Genomic DNA, 24996 nt, shown 5'->3' on the forward strand with positions numbered 1-24996 from the left:
TTGGTGACGCCTCCTGAATGAGAAGAGCTAGGAAGAGAGCTGATCGAAGACATACCGTATATGTTAACCAGAACCGATCCCGTTTGGCTACCTTGCACTTAGCGATGAGAAAAGGGAAAGAAAGAGAGATAAAAAAGGGGAAGGGGGACATAGCTTAAACGCGCAGGATAAAACTAGAAAATTCCACCGCTGCTTCAGAGGAAGTCAGTCAATCCGGTCGACTTGAAAAATCGCAGTAGCGCTCTCGTGAATTTCTGCTGCTGCAATCTGCGACGCCGTGATCACGAGATCTTTATCAGAAAAGAATTATTTTGTTGCACGAAAAAGAGATTACAACCCAGAGAGGGAACGCTTAACTTGTGACTGTGATCAATAATAATTCGTACGAGTGCTCGCAAGTTCCCACAAGCGCCGACGGTTCCCTCATCAAAGCTGTCTTTCAAGTTCCTTGAGGTCGCGGGATCGTATCCCAGCCACAACGGCCGCATTTCGATGGGGGCGAAATGCGAGAACACGCATGTACTTAGATTTAAGTACACGTTAAAGAACCCCAGCTGGTCCACTACGGCGTGCCTCATAATCAGAAAGCGGTTCTGGCACCGTAAAATCTATAATTAAAAAAAAAGTTCCTTCTTCAGGCTCCAGGTTTTGGCCTTACGTTTATGTAATGGCGGAAGATAGGGCGAGCTTGATCAGAAAAAAAGAAACCCGAAAGACGCAACGCTGAAGTTCCTCTCACCGGTATCTCTTACACGGAAGTGTAACAAGGGGCACATGTTCGCGAAGGTATCGTTGGCCGATGACGATAATCGTGCTGGGCGACAGTCTAGATAAAATACAACAATGAAGCGCTCTTCGGAAACGTCCGAAACGGCTGCACACGGCACGCGTATTCGAAAAACGCCGTGCCCCAGTCTGGCACGTGGAAAGCGCCGGTAAGATAAGAGCTTGCGAAATCTTTATCGTTCGGTTCTCTCATTCCCGAAATTGGCCGGGGGTTTCTTTTGTGTTTTTTTAACGTAAGGTACGAACTATCTTAATTGTACTGCAGAAGAGCCATCAGTAGTAGCCGCCAGATAATAATTAAAAAAAATCATTTCAATTCTGGGGCCTTACGTGCCTAATCCGCGATCTAATTATGAGGCACGCCGCAGTGGGCGAATCCAGATTACTTTTGACCAACTGGGGTGCTTTAACGTGCGCCCAATGCACGGTACCCGGGCGTTCCATGCATTTCGCCCCCATCGAAATGCGGCCGCCGCGACCGGGATTCGATCCCGCGACCTCGTGCTTAGCAGCGCAACGCCGTAGCCACTGAGCAACCCCGACAGGTAGAGACAATAACTGATCGAATTTTACAGCAGGGATGACACCGTTGTAGAATGTTTGGTACAGTTTACAACCTGTGCTTATATATTGAGCGCCTAGATTTCAGTACATGCTTGTCTTGCTTGCTTGCTTCGTTGCTTGTTTGTTTGTTTGTTTGTTTGTTACATTTCCTGAAACGAAAATTATTAAGATCCTCGCGACATCCGTCGATGACAGAAATCTATTCGTGCGGTACTGCAGTTTTTGAGGAACACCGGCCTCAGTAACCGATTGTGGTAATGGTGTGCATCCTACTGTGTGAGCGCAGTGCTCTCTCTCTCTCTCTCTCTCTCTCTCTCTCTATATATATATATATATATATATGTGTGTGTGTGTGTGTGTGTGTGTGTGTGTGTGTGTGTGTGTGTGTGTGTGTGTGTGTGTGTGTGTGTGTGTGTGTCTAACTTCCTCTTTCTATTCCCCCTTAACCCCCGCGTAGGGTAGGAACCATCAGCTTGGAGCCAACGTTTCGAGAAGGTGACCTGTCTTCGTCAGGGCACTAAATGTCTTCCTTGCCAACGTTTGTGTGGTGATCGAAGGCTACTCGTGTAGGAACGCATTATTCTTATGCCTGCAGTCCTTTCCCATGAAGTTGAACAAATGTTCTGCCCTTTTGAGTGAACTGCACAACTACAATGTTAGCTACAAGTTTTAGGGTAGGAGCGGCGCCACCATCAAAAAACTCTCGGGAGTCAGTCGGCAAAGCCACACAGTTTCATGCAATTACTATAGCGAACTGTGGCGCTAGTGTCTGCGGGAGCTGCAAGCAGGGCAGTTCAGTCAGCATGGCAATGAATAAAGGTTAGTATATATGCATTTGCCTAAACTTCGTCCTTCTGGCTCTGAATGGCTTCGTGACTTTGCAAAGTGATCATTTTTAAGAAAGTACTACGTTATAACTAATTAAATGAATATTATTAAAATTGTCCGATGGCAGGATTCTTACACAGGACCTCTTTAGCACAGAAACCCGGTATTAAAAACATTACACAACGGACGCATGGACCACATAGCAGCGGTTATGCATGCTTGCAAAGTCTTATTACCCTCTGCATTGAAAAATATATAAATTGCTTTGAATTTTAGGACAATTTATGCCCATGTATAGCGTAATAAACCAAGCCACAATAACGTGTGAAGGCCCACGCACGATGATCACACAAATCCATGTGCTACCCATCGTTCCCGTGGTGGCTCAACGACTGCAACGCCAGAGTTCCCTCTAGTACTTGCTGGAAACACTATGGGCAAAGCAAAACACTTTAGGAAGTTAGGCAGAAGCACCTGGGATTTTAACGCTAAAGCGTTCGGAGTCGGCGTCCCGCGTCGGCGTTCGACGTCGCTTCGACAAAAAGAATTTCGAACCAAATTCTGAACCCCACACACCCAACCCCTTCTCTACCGCCAAAGTTGCTCACACCTTGTCTTTCATTCTTTACAAAGTTATTCCTCGGAATCTTGAGAACGGCGGCCACAAACAAATGTAATGAAAAAGAAAACCGACAGCGCATGCCTTTTATGTTAGCTCTTCTCAGACTGAAATAATAAAAGTGTGAAACAATAACGGGAGATCGACCCATGGAAGAGGCCGCATCCCTACCAGAAAGCTCGCCTTCGTGTGTAGAGTTCGTAGCCAGCGCTTCCCGCTAAGCGTTACGGTTACATAAGCTGCAGTTGCCCGGAAGCATGAAAAGCAATGATGGGTCTCTGAACGCTATCGCGCTCGACTCTTAAAGGCGAAGCTTAAGCGTCCTCCAAATTTTTATAACGGTTCAGAAAGTGAACCGCTGCCGTATACCCTCGCGTGTCTGGTCAAAATGTCGCGTTTGCTGACGAAGGCGCGTTTCCGATTAACCACGCGAGGGCAAGCCAACGGTTTGCTTGCCGAACAGCTATTTAAGTTCAGCCCTTCGTATAATGCACGACTACTTACGGCTCGTACGTTCTCTCGATCCAGCTGCAATGGATTTATCGATGCGTTGGCTAACGAGTCCTAGTCAAGCCCAAGTGCACTATAGCCACTGTCTTCACGCCATCTTGTTTGGATGCGCTTCCAACACATCTAGTCTTGCCGGAAAAGCACATCTCATAATACCGAAACGCAAGCGCAAATTGACTGAGCAACTGGCAAGGCCTGCACGTAAACAAAACGGAGAATGGATGCTGAATCTCGTTTCTATCTCCAACCCTTTGCGTCCCGATTCGGCGTCAGGTGAATCTGGTCACATCAATCTGGTCAATAGTTCTCTTTCTTTTTGATCGGGTAGTAACGATCGCTTGGAACATATTGGCCTCAGGAAGAGCTGTTGCGTGAAGTCGTTCACACGTAGAAAGAAGAAAAACAAGTTGAAGTACCAGACGACTTTTGGAAGACGACGACGAAGTTCGAAGGAGGCTTGTGGGCTTTTATGGGTCCGTCTTTTTCGAAGCTTCCGAGCCTTTTTTGGTCACCTAGTGGTGTAAATTTGATATCATCGGATCCGTGAAGAAGAGAAGATTCAGCGGATACCTGATTTTGAGGTGGGCCACCCCTTTTTTGGACTTCATTGGAACTTTTGTGCTCACGCCACGCTGGCCGAGAGCTAGCGTCTGGTAGACCTAGCGCGGCATGGCAGCAATGCACGTTGAAGGGGAAGTGCTCCCGGCGGAGGACTTTACTGAAGACCTGGGATGGCGGACAGTGTCCAACCGAAAATCTAGAACTACGACGAGGCATGGATTAGGTGATGGCGGTTCGCCAAGTGAGATGCCTGAACGACGGGGCGCAGGTGAACGGCGCGGAGGCTCGGCAATCAAGAATCGCATTGTGAAGGCGTCGCGCATGCCACCGATGCCACAAGAACACATCAAAATAGTCATTCGCCCACGGGGTGGACTGAATTTGGAGAAAGTTAGCTCTACAGCGGTGGGCAAGGCAATCGTAGAGGCGGCAGGCCTCGGTATTGAACAGATTCGGGAAGATGTTATTTGCCCGAACTTTATGCAAAATATCTTGGTGGCTAGTACGCCAGAAAGGAGCAACGCTGAACGATATGTGAGACTCAGGTCAATCAGAGTGGCAGACAAGGATTTTGAAGTCAGTGCGTACGAGACGGCCCCACACACTACGTGTAAGGGGGTCATTCGCAATGTAGACATTATGGATGGCCCCGCGACACTTGAGCGGAACATTGTTAACGATCGCAATCCGCTGGCTATGGCGGCCAAACGCATCAAAAACACAGGATCAGTCATCATTGTTTTCGATGGGTTAAAGGTGCCCAATTTCGTCAGATATGGGCCAACTCTGGTACGGTGCTTCCTGTATCGAAAGCAGTTGGATGTATGTTATGTGTGTGGCAAGCTTGGACATCGGGCGGACGTCTGCCCAGCCCCCGATTGTTTTGAATGCCGAGGATGCGGGGCTCGGAACCCTGAAGAGGATCACAACTGTGTGCCTTGTTGCAAGCTTTGTGGCGGACGACACCTGACCGCGGATAAACGATGCAGACAACGATACCAGCTTCCCTACGTCGTGCGTGTTCGACGACAGGAGAGAGCCAGGGCGGAGCTAACGGCGGAACAAGAGGCAGCCGAGATGGTGCAGCTGGTGAGCGCCCGCCAACGCTCTAAGGGACGCTCGCGCTCTAGGAGCCGCTCCAGGTCGAGGCAGCGGCCATCTTCTGGGACTCGTACGACCAGGAGCCGATCCGTTTCTATGGAGGCGCGGGTGCGCTTTCCTGCAGCTGGTGGCGGCGGCGGCGCAGCTGGGAGCCAGACCACCTGGGCTGACAAGGTCAAGGGTGGCATCAGCGCCGGCCGAGCGCCCGAGCAGCGCCAGGAGCATGTGGATGGTAATACGGATAGGGATAGGATTGCGCAATTGGAGAGAGAGAATCGTAGTTTAAAAGCAGCCATTGACGGGCTTATCAAAGAGATAGCTGAACTTAGGAACGGCTTACCTTCCGGTAACAACGATAGCTTAAGACAGACTGGGAAACATGATGACTCGGTTGAGGTACCAAGGTCTGTGGAGGTCGCAGAACAGAACATGGCGGACGAAGAGACGCCTGCTACGAAAAAGAGGGCCTTATCCTCGACCGTACGGATTCAGGGTAAAGTCGGTTCCGAGCTTAAAGCAATGATGGAGACATTGCAAGAAAGTGTAAATCAGATCATTAGTAGACTGGAGCGGATAGAAGAACGGGAAAATATCACGGATCAGAGATTAGGCAAAATTGAACTATATCTAAACGAGACGGTAGTCCCTGTTATGGAGCGGGAGTGCACTCGGCCGCTAGCCCAGCAGGGTAAGTCGCCGAGTGGACTTGAGCTCAAAACTAGTTCACCAAATTTCCGTGGTCAAGATGGCTCTATTAAATAGTTCATTTAGTATTTGGCAGTGGAATTGTAGGGGGTTCAATCATAAGAAGGCGTCTCTGCAGCAGTTTGTTAGAACGCATGGTGTCAAACCTCAAGTTATCATGTTACAGGAAACACTGACGTCTAACGTGACCTTAACGAATTTCAAAGCGGAAGTTAAGGATAATGAACAGGGCAGAGGACTCGCTACTCTCATTAATAGGAGGTTGGCGTATATTAGACATGATCTTCACATGGCAGATTGCAAGATTGAATATATTATGGTGGAAGTAATCTTAGGTCGGCAAAGGTCATGTCAGAGGAGCGTTTACCTGCTTAACCTGTACAGTAGCCCCCGGGACACGAAGCAGAGTTTCAAATCTCTCTTGACCAAGGCAACCAATCTGGCTAAGGATGCACCGTTGCTTATTGGAGGGGACTTCAATGCACCATATCATGTGTGGAAGTATGTTTATAGCACTATTAAGGGGGAGAGACTATGGCAGCAGGCACTAGACTTGAATTTAACTCTGATTACAGACCCCTCGTATCCCACCAGATGTGGCACGTCGACATGTAGAGATTCGACACCTGATCTCACTTTTGTTCGGGGGGTGGTGGATTCGTCCTGGTCCAATTATAATAAAGATTTTGGTAGCGATCATTACATACTTATTATTACTTTGGCAGTGGCTAATAAAAAGGAGCGCACATTCAGGATGGTTGACTGGGATGCATTTAGGAAAAGAAGAGCGCAGAGAATCGATGATGAAGGAAATGAGTTGACCTTGGAACAGTAGACTAGTCAGCTTAAAAGTGACGTTGAGGCGTCCACTAAAGAGGTTCAGACCGATATTGACACGGAACACATGGATAGTCGCCTGGCACATTTGTTGGAAGCAAAGCAGTCGATGTTAGCGAGATGGAAGGGTCAGAGATTGAATAGAAGGCTTAGAAAGCGTATAGCAGTGGTTAATCAGGAAATTGAAGACCATTGTCGGGTACTGTGCAAGCAGCAATGGGATGAAGTGTGCAATTCTATTGATGGTCGCATTAAGAGGGGAGGCGCATGGAGTTTGCTCAGACATTTACTAGATGAGACAAACACTAAGTCTAATCAGAGGACTGTGATAGGTAAGCTGGTCCATCAGGCGTGTCGGGACTCCACGGAGCAAGAGTTGCTAAAGGATTTGGCTCAGAGATACCTTCCTTTGGAGACCTGGCACGATACACCTGATGTGGTTTTGGAATATAGTGGAGACGAAAATGCAGCTATGGACGCGGAATTTACTGAAAGTGATATCAGGATGGCGCTGCAGAATCTTAATGGTCGATCGGCATCAGGGCCGGATGGCATTACGAATAAAATGCTACGGAATTTAGACGATGGGTCAATTGAGTTCCTTACGCGGCAGATCAATTGCCTATGGAAGGAAGGCTCTTTCCCGGAAGAGTGGAAACTGGCAACTACTGTTCTGATACCCAAACCGGGGAAGGCCATAGGGCTTGAAAATCTCAGACCCATTTCCCTGACGTCGTGTTTGGGAAAAGTCGCTGAGCATGCCATTTTAAATAGGCTAACGCGTTATGTTGAGGGCAATGGGGTCTTTCCGCATTCGATGATAGGATTTCGGCCCGGCCTCTCGACTCAGGATGCTATGATCAGGATTAAGCATCAGATCCTTGACCGGCGAACAAGGGATGCTAAGGCACTAATTGGACTTGATGTGGAAAAAGCTTTCGATAAAATCCGACATTCTTTCATTCTACGGGTGCTATCGGACTTGAATATGGGGCAGCGGCTTTTCAATTTTGTCAAGGCTTTCCTTGCGGATAGAAAGACATGTCTCAGGTTTGGGGAGATAAAATCGGAAGTCGTTAAATTGGGTTGCTGTGGTACTCCGCAGGGATCCGTACTCTCGCCTATGTTATTCAATCTGGCGATGTCGAAGTTGGCTAATAGACTGGACACTGTCCAGGATATTGGCTATTCTATCTACGCTGATGACATTACTATATGGAGTGTCGGTGGTAGTGATGGAGAGCTTGAGGCTAGGCTGCAGCAGGTGGTAACGCTTACGGAGGAGTACCTGGGTCTCATGGGGCTCAAGTGCTCCACTAAAAAGTCGGAGTTGTTGATCTTCAAATCTAAGAAGCTAGGGCGTAGGCCGAGGGGTTGGGTACCGGAAGTTGAGCCTTGCATTAGAATTCATACTAGGGACGGGTCGGTGATACCCAAAGTTGAAGCAATCAGGGTCCTGGGTTTTGTACTTGAAGCGAACGGATCGAACATTAGAACCATTCAGCGTATTACCAAGAAAACGGAGGAGGCCATAAGACTTATAAGAAGGATCTCTAATAGGCATACGGGTTTAGGGGAAGAAGGTGCGATGCGCTTAGTTCACGCATTTATTATGTGTCATTTCTCGTATGTGGCAGCTATGCTAAATTGGAATAGGGGGGAGAAAAATAAATTGGAAGTATTAATCAGAAAAGCCATCAAGGCTGCGCTTGGTCTGCCTATGACTACGTCAAACGATATGTTGTTACGACTGGGTTTGCATAATACTTTAGATGAAATTGCTGAGGCTCAACGTACCGCACAGAGGGAGCGGTTGCTAGGTACACCAGCGGGTAGGTATATATTACAGTCAATTGAAGAATAGGTGGCTGTGTTGCACGATAGGGCGCCCCTACACGAATTGAACGTGAACCTTAGGGCAAATATCATGGTTCGTCCATTTCCGCGGAATGTGCACCCCGTGCACAATGTAGGGAGGCGGGTCGCGAGAGCTAGGGCTTTGTTGCGAGAGGCAAAGGATCAGGAGGAGGAGTCTGCGTTTGTTGACGCCGCATGGATTAATGGTAAAAATGCTTATTCGGTGGTGGTAGTAGATGGCAAAGGGAGCGTTAGAAATGCTGCTTCCATTTATACCAAAGACCCGGGGGTTGCTGAACAGGTGGCTATTGCTCTAGCACTAATTGATTCTAGAAGAGTTTTGGTGTTTAGCGACTCGCGATCTGCGATTACAGCCTTCTCGAGAGGACTTGTTGCGGAACCGGCTAACAGACTGCTGCAGGGTCGGGATATCACTTCGCATACCGTTACTTGGTTCCCGGCGCACATGGGGACAGTGGAGGGAGCCCCGCGTAACCTCAACGAGGTGGCGCACAGGGAGGCACGAGGATTAGTGTGCCGTGTACTCCCTGAAGGGGCTGGATCTCCCGCTCCTGAGTACAGGGACCAACTGTTAACCTACAACGAAATCACCAAGCACTATTACTTAGGGCGCAGGGCATTCCCGTTGCCACATCCTAAATTAAGTAGGCCGCAGGCGGTTACATTAAGGCTTCTGCAGACACGGACGTACCCTAACCCGGTCATCATGAATAAAATTAATCCGGACTGCGGGGTTTCAGTCTATTGTAGTAAGTGTGGGGGTTTGCTCGATTTACAACACATGCTGTGGCGCTGCTTGGCGTTGGCCGGTGATGGTTCTCGAGGTGAACAGTGGTGGCAGCGAATGCTGCACAGTGAAGTGCTGGCGGACCAACTCAGGGCTGTCCAGAGGGCCCGTGTGATGGCAGAGGGGCTCGGCCTCTCTGTACCGACGTGGGAGCGGCCCGCATCAGTCCCAGACTGATCCCTCAGGACCTAAATAAAGTTATTCATACCATACCATACCAGACGACTTTGAAGGCATAGCGTGGAGTAAGCCGGCCGCGGGGACAGGCCTTCGTCCCGCAGCAGACGTAAGATATTCTAATGTCGATGATGAACCCGTCATTTATATCCCGACATTGCAACTGTGTCGCAATTAAGCGGGAGTAAAGACAGTGGTCGGAACAAAATCACGTTTTTTGGCTGTTCCTATTAGGGTAGTAATCATTATCACCACCAGCAACAACAGCCTGTTTAAGCAGCGAAGGACTCCCCCGGAGATTTCTCTCACCTCATGGCACCAACCTGCTTCCCTACCGCTCACGAGTGCGTCTCCTTTCTCATTACATCTTCCCTTAACGTCACACCCTGTTACTTTAACCGCGACCTCTGAGATCAAGCGGAGCTCGGTACTGCGCGCCTTCCGATCTCAGAGGCTATGTTCTAACAAACCCCCGGTTGCACCCGTCTAACATACCTTGCGCCCGTCTTCGATCTCCATCTTTACATTCCTTCTGGGCAGCACAGTTATAATTATTTTCTGTGCATTTTGTTTTCTTGACGCTTTCTTCTACTTTTTTTTATTTCGGTATTCCGTTCGCATCAGTGACATAATGAATGAGCATCCGCTTCGAATGCGGAAAGCACTAGCTTCGAAAATTAATTAAATTATGTGGTTTTAGGCGCCAAAATCACTTTCTGATTATGAGGCACGTCGTAGTGGAAGACTCCGGAAATTTCGACCGCCTGGGGTTCTTTAACGTGCACCTAAATCTAAGTACACGGGTGTTTTCACATTTCGCCCCCATCGAAATGCGGCCGCCGTGTCCCGGATTCGATCCCGCGACCTCTTGCTCAGCAGCCCAACAATACTAGCTTCGAATACAGCTGCCGCCGGAAATCCACCGGTTTTCTTTTCCAAACGGGTAGAAATGTGCCCCAGCCTGGCGCTTGGTTACTTGCGGGGTTTTTCATCTGAAAACGAGGCGCTATAAATAATTAATTATATGCGCTCATCATTCTCTCTTCCATGAATTATGCCACAGCACTCACGGCACGGGAAGGCGAGCTCCCAAACTAGGACACACGTAGGACGACGACAACACAAAGGCCGCACGTCGTTTGTATTTCGGCCTCTGTGTTGTCCTTGTTCTACTTGCACCTGTGCTTGCACGCTGGCCTTAACCTTACTATGAACTCTTAACAACTTGTTCAGCTTTCAGTCGTTCAAAGTTGCACGGTACATATAGCCTCTCTTCCAGTCTTCTTTGTTATCCTCCAAGTTTCGAGCCCATATGCTAGCACCATAGTACAGAACGCGGCAGTCCACATTTATCTTCAAGTGTATCGGTATGCTGCCGTTGGTTAACAGAGCATTACATAGGTGCGCAGCAATATCTGTAACGCACGCGAAACCGTGGACAAAGATATCTGTATCAAAGGGCGCCTGCCGCGCCGAGAGTGCTCGGTGGTTTTAATTGTATTTCTCCGCAATCGTCAATGCGATAAACCCTGAGGATCATATCAGACCGCTAGAGGCGACACGGCCAGGAGCCAGTGCTTCGCGTTGCAGAAAGTCTACGTAACGTATCGCGGCTACACCAACCGTTAGATTCGTTTATATCGGCTGATCACATCGGGTGAGGTGAGCGGGACCATAGGGCGGCCGCTCGCCTGTCCTCCCGAGCCGACGGGAATTGTTTGATACGGCCCACGGTGTACGCTGCCGAGTTATCCAAAAGGGAGTTCCGACAGATCGGTTGAGATACTGCGAAATATGCTGTCAATTGGCGCTTCGACTGAAGCGCTCCAGTGTCTGAACATTTCAGAAACGACACAGTTGAACCAATGGGTAATAACACGAAGCTAGAAACTCTAGCTCACAGTATACTGCAAGCGGCATGCACTTGCTCACACAAATACTAGTCGACAGCGTGAGCGAGTAGATGTTTATGAATTAATTGATTAATTTATTTAAACATGCCCCAAATCCCGACAAGGATTATTGTAGAAAGGGACGCGAAAAATTCACCGATGATTACGATACTAATTAATGCGAAATTTGAGCGCAGCTCTATGTACGTGTTTTCATTTCGCGTTATACTGAGGCATCGTACCGATCCCCGCCCCGACGGGCAGAGCGGCTATGCGCGGCGCTATGCATACACCGGCCACACATCACCGCTTCCCGGCAACTGCAGCTTATATGCAACCGTAAAATTTACCGGGAAACGTTTGCGGCTAAAGCTATGCGCGAAGGCGAGCTTTCTGGTGCTTTTTTTTCTTGTTATCTTCGCCCGCACGACTGGTGCCGCGGATGCGCGGACGTGCGCGCCATCTGGTGGTGCTTCAAGGTGTCTTCCTCTCCGCTTTCCTCTTCACGCTCCCGCTGCACCCTCCCCCTCTGCTTTCCTCCTCACGCTCTCTCTACCCTCGCCGTCTTTCGTCCGCCGCTGTGCTCGGCGTTCGCTCCTCTATCGTTCGCTGCGCTCGTTCGCTCGGTTACGCCGAGGGACGCCGACGCTCAACGCAGGAACGGCCGCCCGAGAGCTGCGCTCTAAGAGGATTACGAAATGCAAGTACAGAATAAATCCAACACGTGCGCACATGCGAAGGGTAGATCAATGGCTAAATAGATCAGGGCGTGGGCAAACATTCACATTGCCGCAGAATTACAACCGGGATTTATTTCGTCGGGTCCAAGTTGCCGGAAGCAGTGCAAAGCAATTTTTTCAGCACAAGAAACCGAGGGCCAGTGACAGATCAAACGTGTGAATGTTTCTTTGCAACCGTGCAATTATTAAACGCGGCTGCATAACGCGAGAAGGGCGTGTGTGTGTGTGTGTGTTTATAAATGCAATGCCCGGCAGTAAGAGCACGGAAGATGTCCGGCCTTTGGAGGAGAGAGTTCTATCGGCTGCTGGTTCCGACCTAAATCTACAGCGAAGGCGGTGGAAGCGCTTAAGTCTTTTAAGATGCTGTTGACGTTGCTGTCAGACCATTTTCGTTTTTGCGCGCTTACTCGTACTTGGTCCTATGTTGTTCCTCTGATATGTCCTTTTTCTTGGTAGTAGTAGTGCTTTGTCTTTTATACATATTTACACTGTAAGGCAGTATGCAGAAAGATGTAGCCTAGCGTAATACCGAAATTGCGCCCCTCGTGATTAAATACGCGAACATGTAAATATTAAGAGCATAAAGACAGTTGCAGTAACAATATCATACAAGTAGCTAAAAAAGTAAAATAATAAGTGAAACGAAAGAAGTAATGCAGCCAAGCAATGAATGAGAACGTGTTACCTATTCGATTATGTTTTCCCCATTTATTTCAATCACCGCTCCCCCTCCAATCCTCCTCTCTCATATGAAACCCAACCTGGTCATTCATTGCCTACCCCTCTCGAGCCTCCTTTCATTTCCGCTCCCCACACAGACCGCCTTACGCGGATCATTTCCATGCACGTGTTATTAGTTGTAAGCTCGCACGTGTCGTACTAAGTTCCGTCTTGTAGCACTTGCCGATAATGCTAACGGCAAGGCTCTCATTATACGAACAGAAGCCCCAAGAGGCTCAGAATTGCACTTGCTGAGCAGTGATTGCCTCGACGCCTCTCATGCAAGGAAGCAAGTGCGGGCGTTTCCACGTGGAACTTGTCACATGATCGTAGCCAAGGCCTGCAGCATCACCGTTGTTATTTCTTTCTTTCCAAACATGTCACTGAACACAATTCATTCGTCGCTCTTGGATCTAACCTCGGAGACTGTTAACAATGACGCTAAATCCAGATCCTGTCGGCTTTCCCGGGATGTGGCAGTGGATCAAGTGATCAGTGGTCAGCTGATGACCGTGGCCTACTCTTTCGCGGGGAAAAGTGTGTTGCACCTTCATCATGGGCATTCGGTGGCGTCGCGCGCGCGCCCGCACACCCGCACGCCCGCACACACACACACACACACACACACACACACACACACACACACACACACACACACACACACACACACACACACACACACACACACACACACACACACACACACACACACACACACACACACACACACACACACACACACACACACACACACACACACACACACACACACACACACACACACACAAAATGCGCAGAGACCATCGACGATGACCGGCAATGTAAGTGAATAGCCTTGACAAGCACACGAGCGAAAGAAAAAGCGACCGAGCGAGCGAGAGCGAGAAGCGAGAACGTTTTCCTTTCATAGTCCGACCACAGACGCACCTACACCACTGACCTACCACGAAAACGGCTGAAAGAGCCAAAGAAAGCTCTTCGCTTTAAATATTACTTCTGCTGCGGTGCTTAAGAGATGGGCGGACTGCAGTCGCGCGCGCGTTCCTCTATGATCCGAATTTGTCAAATTAATCGCAGCATCTGGTATTGTGGGAGCCTGAAGCGCACACAAGGCATTAAAATGAATCAAATAATGGGGTTTTACGTGCCAAAACTACTTTCTGATTATGAGGCACGCGTTAGTGGGGGACTCCGGAAATTTCGACCACCTGGGGTTCTGTGACGCGCACCTGAATCTAAGCACCACAGGTGTTTCTGAATTTCACCTCTTTCGAAGTTTCCGTACTTTCTTCCTCACGCGGTCACTAATTCTGTGACCGAATTCCAATATCTTGTTTTGTGTTCAGGTTTTACAGCAAAGCTGTTGGCCTCTATCTGGTCGGGATTTTTTACGGTGCGTCCTTACGTTAAAAAATAAATAAGTAAACTTTAGCGATCGAAGCGAAAGGTGCATACATTCTTTGGTATCACGCATACAACATACCAGCACAGAATTTGTTTCAATAAAAAACAAGCACGAAACAAGCATCAAAACCACATAATCTATGTCCTGCTAACAATGCGAAGCACGTAGCGGTCTCCGCGTACGTTTCCCGGTAAAGATTACTGTTGAGCAAGGTGCCGCGGCGACGGCAGCTTGCGACGTGGGTAGTGACGTCACTAGCCTTCCATATATAAGATAACCAGCCTAACAACTGATTTCATTGTATTCGAAGCCCTGCTACGGGTAGGCAACGCGTAGTTAAGACTCCAGAGGAGCATCGCGAATACGAGGAGCTAGCGGCCAAGGGAAAAGGAAACGGCAATACGAACAGCGGCGGCGTGCTCCCAAGAGAGAGAGAGAGAGAGAGAGAAAGGAAAGGGGAAAGGCCGGGAGGTTAACCAGAGGGGAAGATTCGGTTTCCTACCCTACGCTGGGGAGAGAGGGGAGGGGGAGGTACAGTGATAACCAAGTAGAGACAAAGAAAGAAAGGAGCACAGACATACAGTCACAGTCAGTCACTGTCGCAGCATACTGTCACCGCACAGCACGGTATCACTTGCAGCACTATATGAACATCTGTTCAGGCTACAGTCGCTTGTCCAATTCTGTCGCCCTTAAAAATTGCAACAGTGCTCTCGTCGCCTTCCGCAGGCGTGCTGCTAAAGTTAGCATTACTCCCATTACTCTAAAGCAATAAAGCATTTCATGCCCTCCTGAGCAATTGTAGTGGTGGTTTTCAACAGCTTCTCTGGACATACACGTTCGCAGGGCCGGGATGGCGAGTCAATTTTTTTTTTCACTTCGTTTCTCCACGTATCATTACGCTCTTACGAACTTTCTTTCCTTTCCTTGGTTGATTGTTTAGCTTCTTCTCTTTTTTTCCCTCGTCAATGGCTTTTTGTTATCGCTTATACCGTGATGAATAATCGCGTGTTGCCGGTCACCATCAACATATCTTCGCGCTGAGCGTGCTCGAAGCAATGCGTATACGATGCTTGCTTCCTATATTTAGGGGGCACATGTCATTATATAGCTTGCCCATCTACTCGTATATTCACTTGTTGATCCTATCAACCGTGTTCGAAGCCAGAGCCCCGTCCTGCCGTCCAACATGTCTCGTCCTCGTCGTCGCGTTCTTGCGCAGTCGCTCAAGCGCGACGTTATCTGCGCCTTACATCTCTGCTCGCGTAACTGATGCCCTCGTGTCGAGGCCGCATAATGGCTGACGCCATACCGCAGCCGCGACTCTTCGCCGCCCTTGGTCTCCTTTCATTCACTCATCACTCTGTCGTTGCTGATGCACTTCAGCTCACGCAGGCTCAGTCCCCTCCCGTGCACTCGTACCCGTGGGCCCCGATAACGTTTTCGCGCCGTTTTGCCCACCTAAACAGCAAACGATACGCTCGCGTTAACCTGGCAGCGCTCTCTGTAAACGATATACTTGCGTTACAGCGTGCAACTCAACCATAGAGTCAATCGTCAGCACTCCACGCGGTTGGCGAGTGGTTAGAGCTAGCGGTCATCGACCTCATAACTAGAGATACTCGGAAACAAAAACACGCGCTCTTTCTCGCGCTTTTTTTTTTATATACTCAACGCGCAGGACATTGTTCTTCGGTGAATGCCGGCAACGTGACCAAGCAAGTTCACTTTCCTCCGTAGCTGCAAGAACCTTTATGTTGATCCGTCGGCATTCTGCGCTGCTTTTGCCTTGCGCTACCCTTTTGCACGAATCCGAAATTTTGGAGCAGACACAAAGGAATCCTGCACCTCGCTTTCCGGCACCAGAACGCTAGAAATAACCCCATTCGTATCTTTTGTTTAGGGAGTCGTCTAACATCCGTTAATCCGCAAACTCAACTATATAACAATGTCGTGGCATGAACCCTGCGATAAAGAACGACGACCGACAACAAAACGGTCAGACAACTTTTGTTCGATGTCAAATGAAAGTATCTCATTTCGTTCTGTGCGCACACTGACATGACCGATACCGGAAGAACCTCGAAAAGCACCGAGGAATTCCACACGTGTAGGTGTGCTTATGACTCTCCTACGCGTGTTGGGAGAAATTGTAGGAGCTATATACTTGTAGCTCTCCTACGCGGAGTGGAGGAGTAAAGCGGAGCGAGTTTGAGACAGTTTTGTCGTGAGTGAGCATGCCAACCTATGATTTACTGCATAGTTTCACTTATGTCCAATGTATGCATACGCAGGAAGTGTCGTTCATCCCAGTCACTGACTCTACATATTGTAGTTGCTAAGTGGCAACGGCGTTTTCCTGCTGAGAGAGAGAGAGAGAAAGAGACAGGACTCATCCAAACGGCACGTGTTTAATCGTGTGCCCATGTCTAATCGAAAAGCGAGCCCATCAACATGCCAGCTTTTAGTGCGGAACTGACGAAACGATAAATCCTATTCTCGTCTGTCATAAGGATGAAAGACGTTCATGCAGGACGAATATACAGGGTATTTAAACACTCGGTGCGACAGGCAATTAAAAAAAAAATTGAAAGTGTTAGCTGAAACACCCTATAGCAGCGAGGCCTTTAGAAAAATGAAAAACGAAAACAAGCATGCAGGGATTGATATGTTAGGAAAATTGCATTCTTCATGACATTTATGTAGGTTTGCTTGTTGAGATATAGGGAAAGCAGCTCATAGTTTGTTCTTTAAAGGCAGGCTCAGTGCGAGGGCAGTTAGGAACAATAAGTGTGCATTATATTATATATATATATATATATATATATATATATATATATATATAGATATATATAGATATATATATATATATATATATATATAGACTGGTAATACATCTGGGATGCATTATGAATAGAAAATACATTTAAAGCCGGTGCAATTGAGGAGTGAGAGTTTTTTTTTTCAGACGATGAGCAATGTTTACTTGAACAGTCATTATTTCTCTACAGACATATATTTTGTGCTACCGGTGCGATGTCGACGCAACAAGATTAACCATATTTAACTAGCGCTAAGATAGACACACGCGCAGCAAGTAGGGACGAGGCACAAGCGCTACCAACTGTTCATTAGCAGAAAGTGTCCACACACACACACACACACACACACACACACACATATATATATATCGGAGAAGCTTGTCTCTTTCCTGCTACTCCACAACGGGAGTGAAGGGTTACGGGTAGAAAGGGTAGGGAAGAGGCACAGAAATGAGGTGAAGAAGCAAAACAACACTGAATGTCGGTGACCAGTCTAGTGCACGATTTATACACAGCGCGTACACAGTGCTTACACATGCGCGACACGTGTTGCCTTCGGCTTATATTGCAGGCCGATAGAGTTATACGCCGTCCGTAGTCCACGCACGAATTTACCCCACATGCAAGGTACGCGATCAGGAATAAAAGCACACTGTATACAAACACTCGGCACCGGGATGATGTACACGGCATCAAGACGAGGAGTTGCGCCAGTTGGTTAGCATTAATCGTAAAGGTTCGCAAAAGCGCAACACAACACACGGACAAAAGGAAGGCGCCGTGTCATCATTTTTTACCGTCCTTTTATCCGTGTGTTTGCGCTGCGCTGTTACGAACCTTTACAATGATGTCGCGTTGCATTTAGGCATGCGTCAAACGGGCTGTAGAAAACGCATTTGCGCGCTTTTATATAGCAGCAAGCAGCGGCTGGAGAGCTTCGAGTATACTGACCCGCAAACATTTCACCGCGAGATATGGGCACGGCATAAGCCACTTATCGGGAACAGTCGTCTCTTGTCACAGCGTATATGCGGGGACACAGCTTAGAAAGCTTATTGGGGGCAGAACTGTCAGCAGCGCTTTGTGTTCGTCATCGCCTCCTGCGTGCGTGCGTGTGCTTTGGCGCTAATTACCCTCAGCGGTTATGCAGGGCCAACTAACCAAACATATAGTCCTTCTTAACCGCGCCTATAGTTTCGTTACTTCGAACAACACACACACAATACAGAACTCTTTCTTTGGGTGCTGTGGCGCAGCCTGCGAAGACGTCACATGGTGTTGCACAGTGTCAACGTCCCACTAATACATTCCATGTCACATAGTGTACAGTCACATTTATTCACAAAGTCCGGCGTCTTCTTAAATAACGCAGCAGTGCCTTCACAGCGGCTCGCGCCGAGCAAGCCGACATAATAAAATGCGTTGGCGTTAGAACGAAATTTTAGGGCAGTTAGCTTAATCACCAACACTATGCGATAAATTAATCTAAACCGGCTCTGCTACAGTGACGGATTTCCACACACACAAAAAAAGACGGACACAAAGTTTTTTAGGAAAATTAATTGTTACTTCTCGGGCGATATCGATCCAATAACAGTTTAATGCGCGCTACACTGGGCACACGTCCTGCGACGTGCGGGCCTGGAATATGCGAGTCAAAACAAGGAAGGCGTGAGACGGTCTCGGTGTTCCGAGGCGAAATTTGTTCCGAGACGCATCGTCGCGTGCCTTTGCGAACACAGCCAAGGGACATGAATGTCCTCGCAAAGCAACAGATAAATATTAATCGAAAGTCTACAAACCTGCGAGAGGTTGTCCAAACCAGTTCATTCTCTTATTTAGTATCTCCGTTTTACAGCGAAGCTGTTAGCCTCTAGGTGATCGGAATTTTTCGTGCCCATCAGAAAAAAAAAAAAAAAACTGAATTGAAGGAAAGTGCATATCTCCTTTAGAAACAGGCATATAACGCACAGCTCAGTATTCCTTTCAATAAAGAAAAGCACAAAGCAAGCGTCAAAACCGCATAAGGCACCTGTGAACAATGCGAGAGACGTTCTTTCTCCCCGCGTTTGTTTCCCAGTAAAGATTGCGGTTGCATAATCTACTCCGGTGGGAAAGGGGCAACAGAAGCATACGAATCAGTCAGTGACGTCACCAAACTTCATATATAAAAGCGAGACCTGCCTGTAGCAACTCACTCGGTTCATTGCAAGGCAGACCACGCAAAGTTAAGACTCCCGAAGAGCAGCGTGAATACGATGCGCCTCGAAATTGTAATGCTGAACAACGGCGTTGTGCTAAGACTAGGAAGAACAATGAAACATTTCATGTCCCCATCGACGGCATTCGAGAGGTTTTCTAACCGCTTCGCTGGCCATTCACTTTCGCAGGGTTGGGATGGCGAGTCATCTTTTTTTCTTCGTTTTGCGTAACAAGAGGTCCACGATTACAGCACATCACGGCATTGTGCTATATTTCTGCAACGCAACCGAGGTTGTGAACTGTAGTTTGCTTCAGCAGCTCGGCGATTATATATTTGGTAGCTTCAGAGGTATAGCTGGAATCTCTACAGCTAATAAATTGAACGTGCAAACTCGAATACGTAACAATGATGTGCTTGAAAATTTTGAGCCGGTAAAGTCAAATAAAAGCAATAAAAGAAGTCAGACGGACGTTCGAAACCACAAGCCCGAATATCAGACGACACTTCCATGTACTACCCATCATTCCCGTGGTGGCTGAACGACAGCAGCGTCAGATTTTGCTCTAGTGATATTATGCACGCCAGCGTCTATGCTAACGATATCCGCGAATGCTCGATGATGGGTAATCAACGAGTGGTCAACCTTCGCAATCTTTCTCAATGGGAGCGACCGATGATGTGAGTCACGCGGTTGCGACCGCGTGCCCGCACGGACACTTGCGCAATGACGATGGTAAGGGTGGCAACGGATGAGAGAGCCGACATGGGTGGCGGCGGGGACGACGTCGACGTTGAGAGCTCCGTCGGTATCACCGTACGCAGCCTACCGAACAGGCGCGTGAGCGAGGAAAGAAAAACCGATAAGGCTTATCAGACGTTCTGGGCAGCAGTAGTCGTAGCCGATGTCTATCGGAAGGACCTCGATCCTGTGAAACGGTTCTCTTTCTCTCTCTCTCGCAAGCGAGCCACCGGCTTCCACCGGTCTGTAACAGATAGTAAAGAAGGCACGGAATTACCAAGAGAGCACACGCCTAGTTTTTTTTGCAACCCTCGTACCCAGCGGTGACTCAGCTCAAAAAAGAACGAGAGAGAACGGGACAGAAGAGGCGGAGAGATTGCCCGGTCACCGTATAAGGGGCTGCGAGTTCCTCCGGTCCCGCAGACACCCAGCAGTTCTCCGCGAACTCCGCCGGACAGACGCAGCGGTACTCATCGTCCGTGGACGGGAAGCGAATTCCTGCTGCTTCACCGGCGCCTTTTTCGCGAAAGGCGGTCCTTCTGTCCGTTTCCTGGCCACGCACGTGAATGATCCATACGGTCCCCAAGCGACAGTGGGAAGCCTCTGGTCAAAGCTGGGCCCCCGGCGTAGCTTGCGCGCTCCTGCCGAGGCGCTGACACACTGAACCGGGGCCCGTCAGCCTGCTGCCCGTCAGCGGTTCAGGTCAACGGCTCTGGTTCATTGAAAACGGCTCACCCGATCTACGAGAAGGAGGCTCGAGACCTCCCTGAGACAAAGTTTCCTCGAGGAAGGACGCCTGCCGGGAACTAGCGGTGAGTGCGATCGGCGCGTGAACTAGGGCACTTGCGGGAGACCTCGTGCGCGACAGCAGGTCCTTCCACGTCCTCGATGTGATGTTAAGTGGCGTAATATGATGCTAAGTGGCTGCAGAGACGGCCTAGTGGCGTAGCCTAATGGCACCAGCATCAGCAGCAGTAGTAGTAATCGTAAGGCGGAACCTTACGTTATATAACGAAACAAAATGCAGAGAGAATGCGATGCTGAAAATTCTGTCCAGGGTCCTGCTGGCTGCCTGCGACAACGCCGCTCCAATGTAGCCAGGCAATCTCACTTGGTGATAAGCGTTGCGGCTGTCGTCAGCCATTAGTGGTGAAGTGAGATGGTCAGTACGTTTTCGGGTTGGGGGGGGAGGGGGGGGGATGGGCCGCTCCACAGTCCTGGAGCATGCGCGGCGTGTCGCGGACCTAGCTCAGTATGGCGTATGTTTTTCATCTAATGGTCAGAGTGCAACGTATCTTAAGACTTAATTTTTGTTACTTGACATCTACGCATGCCCAGCGGAAAACAGGAGCAACTTGTGCGGATCACGCGTAGTGCCCACGATGAAGTGCTAAAATATAAGAAAAGAAAACGTGACAGTGTGTTCGTAAGAAGCACTCCGCAATTGATTGCATACCGTATGGGTTTTCTTGCAGATAAATTCCTATTGAGCGTCTTTAATGTGCATTGCGGCCAGAGTTGCTACCAAAGATATCCTGTACATTATATGTTGCACATCCCCTTCAAGCTTTCTCGGAATTAATTAGGAGGCGATTACGCAACGTAAATTACGTAACACCGCGGATCTGATGTCAGATTCGCGAAAGCGGTCACGAAACTGCGCGAGGCCTCCTAGATAGCGCAAGGCCTGTGCACTTCAATCCATTCATGCTATATTGCCCGACTACATTAATCTTTATAAATATTATCTCTATGAAATGTATGAAAGGGGTGCCGCTTCTCGTACCTAACATTTAACAAAACAAAAGATATTGTCTTGTCACGTTTGTAGCACATGCTACATAGTAATAAAAACCAGCTTGAAATGCGATTGTTTCCCCGAGCTGTGTTCAGATTACAGGAGGATATGTATCCTCCCCTCCCTGACGCTCTTACATGCAGCGACGACTGAACGCGAAGCGTTATCAGAAGTTATCTCTTTGTGAGCACATGATGCTATGGAGTCGTCATTGTGACCGTCCTTCGATTAAACCTTTCGTAATCACTGAGATCGTATCAAGAATGCTGGTAGGACGATAGGCAGCGCAGCTGGCGCCTTTTATTCGTAGTCTAGATGATCATCTGAGTGAACCGGCAATACTAGAACCCCTTCACCACCGATCATCGGCTGAGAAGGCAGTGTTTTGTGCTTTCTGAGAACGTCTGGCCTGTGCGAGCGCGTTTGACTCCGTAGTGCTGTCTGTGCATGTCTCTCTCTCTCTCTTTTCTTTCTATTCCCCTTCTTTTTTTTCCCGGCGTAGGGTAGCCAACCGGACTCCTGACTGTTTAACACAGGGGGTGGGGGCACCCCCAGCGTAGTAACAGGACGAATACAAATACAACACGATGAGGACGCATCTGCAGTTCTCACAAGTTACCGTCCTCTATATATCTTTCCTTATTTTACTGCAGATATTTGGTCAAGCGGATACACACTAACTGATAACGGCGCGGAACTTTCGAATGTGTACACGTTCGAAAATGAGCATAGCTCATCTTGGCGATTTCCATAGAACGAACAGCAGCCCTTCGAAAGACGCGTACGCGACAGGCGACTTGGACTGCGGCATGTTCTCGTACCATGGCAGTTGGCTCACAAACTGCGTCCCACATAGTCGCTTATATCCAGCGGAATACGGGCCTCCATGAGACTAAATAACGTTTGTTGTATTGTGCATTTCGCGTATGAGCATGCATTTACATGTTCGCGCATTTTTTTATCGCACTCCCTTTCATTGATCCCTCGTTGCCTCACCTGCATGTCGAGCCTGTCGCTATAAGTTAACCTCTTCGGAAACCATTAAGCTTTCTCTCTCCAAACCGCTCAAAAGAAGTCCTAGCGAGTGCTCGCGAGAGCAATATATATGAACAGTTTTTTGATGTCTCCTGGCCGGCTACCGGAAGATGTCGTTGGTCGAGCCATCTTTCAATTCGCCAAAAGTCGGTGTTCATCGTCGCGTTTTCAGCGAAGCTAGTGGACGGACCGGTCAAAGCGCGAACGCCACGACGGTCCACCGATCTTTGCGCTGCTTTTGTCGACATTGCATGGGCGTACTCGCGATTCACGGGGTCTGCCCCGAGTGCATCGTTATCGAACGCGCACTCGAACGTTCCTGCCTACGCACTCCAAGTTGCGGCTCGCGGTATACGCGATGACCGGATAACGACCCGACGGGAGGCCGAGGGTCGTTGGCTGCAGTCAAGGGAGAAAGGACTCGCGTTCGAGGTTGGGGAGAATCGAGAAACCCTATTCTGAAAACGCATACGCTGAAATTGGAAACGTACACTGATTTCAAAACGCGCACGCGGACATTTCGATGGCTTTCCCGCGCACATTTTTTTTCCGCTCAGCGTGCTCACTTTGTAGAGAGAGAGGGAAGGGAAGAAGGAAAGGCAGGGAGGTTAACCAGACTGAGTCCAGTTTGCTACCCTAGACGTGGGGAGGGGAATAGGGAGTGAATAGCGAGTGAGAGAAGGCACTCAAGTCTGTTGCCTTCAGGTAGTGAAAAAGCGCTCGAACTGCTTTGTAATTCAGGTACGTGCTTGGCACACGATATCTGCAACGATGTCTCATCGGTGGTGGCCTTCATGTATGTGGTCATCTCCCCAATCCAAGGCTAAAACTTGCACGCGCATACTCACGCACAACCAAGCGCAAAGGCAAACACAAGCACGCACACGCACACCCGCGCGCATTTTCTAAGCGTCTGCCTAACTATGAATGTTGCCTGCGCGGAGCAATGCTTCGAGACGGAACACGGTAAATCCATCAATTAACGTGCCCGCTCATAGGTGGCTGCCTGCACGTTTGCTGCTATCGGCTATTAAATGCCGATATTCCCAGCGCGCGCGCTACACCCGACAGGCGCAATCGTGTTTTCAACGGTAATGAGCACGAAAACAAGCCTCTCCATCTTCGCAGGAAAAATCCGGTCGTTCACGGAGAGAGACAGAGAGATTACGTACTTGCTATCTCTGGTGCGTTCTTTTTTTTACTGTTCGTGTAGTTAATATTCGTCCAGGAACGCATTCGTGGGCAACATTTTGCTTTTCTAATTCTTTTTTTTTTCTCTGCGTAATCAGAAATAATTTGCCGATAGCGACCGAGTCAATTGTTAGCTTATCTAGCCTGTGTACAACGGTCACCTATAGCGCCTGAACTTCTACGTATCGCGCCACCTGTTTTCCTGCGTTGACTACTTTGTGACTCACCGACGCACGAGTATCCACCCACGGTCACAGCTTGCACTTTAAGAAATGTGATTTAACACTCGAACATACCGTGGCATAGCTGCCCCTTAAAGTATATAAAGCTCCGGTTGTCAAAATCATTTCGCCCGCCGCGGTAGTTTAGTCAATATGGCGTCCTGCTGCTGGTCGTAGGTACGATAACCCGTCGTCGGGGCGGCGCAAGTAAAGAAAACTCACACGCCAAACCTTGGTCGCACGTTAAAAAATTCTGCGTCCTTCCGGTGTGGCGTCTCTCGTACGGCCACCGTGTTACCATGTCAATGTCGATCGACCGATGGACCCATTAGTCGATAATTCAATCAATCCGGAGTACTCGACCGTAACCTTAATTCGTTGTAGCATCTGCATTACTTTGAACTCCGTCACGTAACGTAGCGTAAACTCCGTCACGTAACGTAGCGTCACGTAACGTAGCGTAAACTCCGTCACGTAACGTAGCGTCAAGTCAGTGAGTCGATCGATCAACCAATGACGTGAAACCGCACCCCACCAGTCAATGCGCTGATGGCACTTTTTTCTCCAGTGTACTGCCCTGAGGTAGCTGTCAACAGAGCCCTGACTTGCTCCCATTTACTCCGCAATCACGAGCGTCGTTGGCGTTGCTTCCCCGCGCAGCGACCGCTTTGCATGTTTACAGCGCACGCAGTTGCGGCTCGTCGTAACGATCCCATTCGGCTATCAGCCGCTGCTCCGTACGCATGCGAACTGTTCGCCGTCATAACAATGGCAATATACAACGTGCGGCGTCCTTCTGCGCCTCCTTTCCCACGTCACTAGTCTACTGCGCATGCGCTGAACAATTCACTAGTTGCACGCAGCGTTATAGCCCACC

The 24996-nt window shown here is 48.8% G+C and overlaps 2 protein-coding genes across 2 annotated transcripts in view; one reads left to right on the top strand and one right to left on the bottom strand.

Annotated features, from left to right (window-relative positions):
• The window catches only part of LOC142589638 (deoxycytidylate deaminase), a 254325-nt gene that overhangs the window by 59228 nt on the left and 170101 nt on the right, over positions 1 to 24996 (bottom strand). The window lies entirely within an intron of this gene.
• The window catches only part of LOC142589635 (ornithine decarboxylase-like), a 40794-nt gene continuing 36072 nt past the window's right edge, over positions 20275 to 24996 (top strand). Inside the window, exon 1 of the mRNA XM_075701156.1 lies at positions 20275 to 20686. The gene's annotated coding sequence lies outside the window, so the exon portion shown is untranslated. The remainder of the gene's footprint in view (positions 20687 to 24996) is intronic.

This window comes from Dermacentor variabilis, chromosome 8, assembly GCF_050947875.1.
Source record: "Dermacentor variabilis isolate Ectoservices chromosome 8, ASM5094787v1, whole genome shotgun sequence".
Taxonomy (NCBI): Eukaryota; Metazoa; Arthropoda; class Arachnida; order Ixodida; family Ixodidae; genus Dermacentor; species Dermacentor variabilis.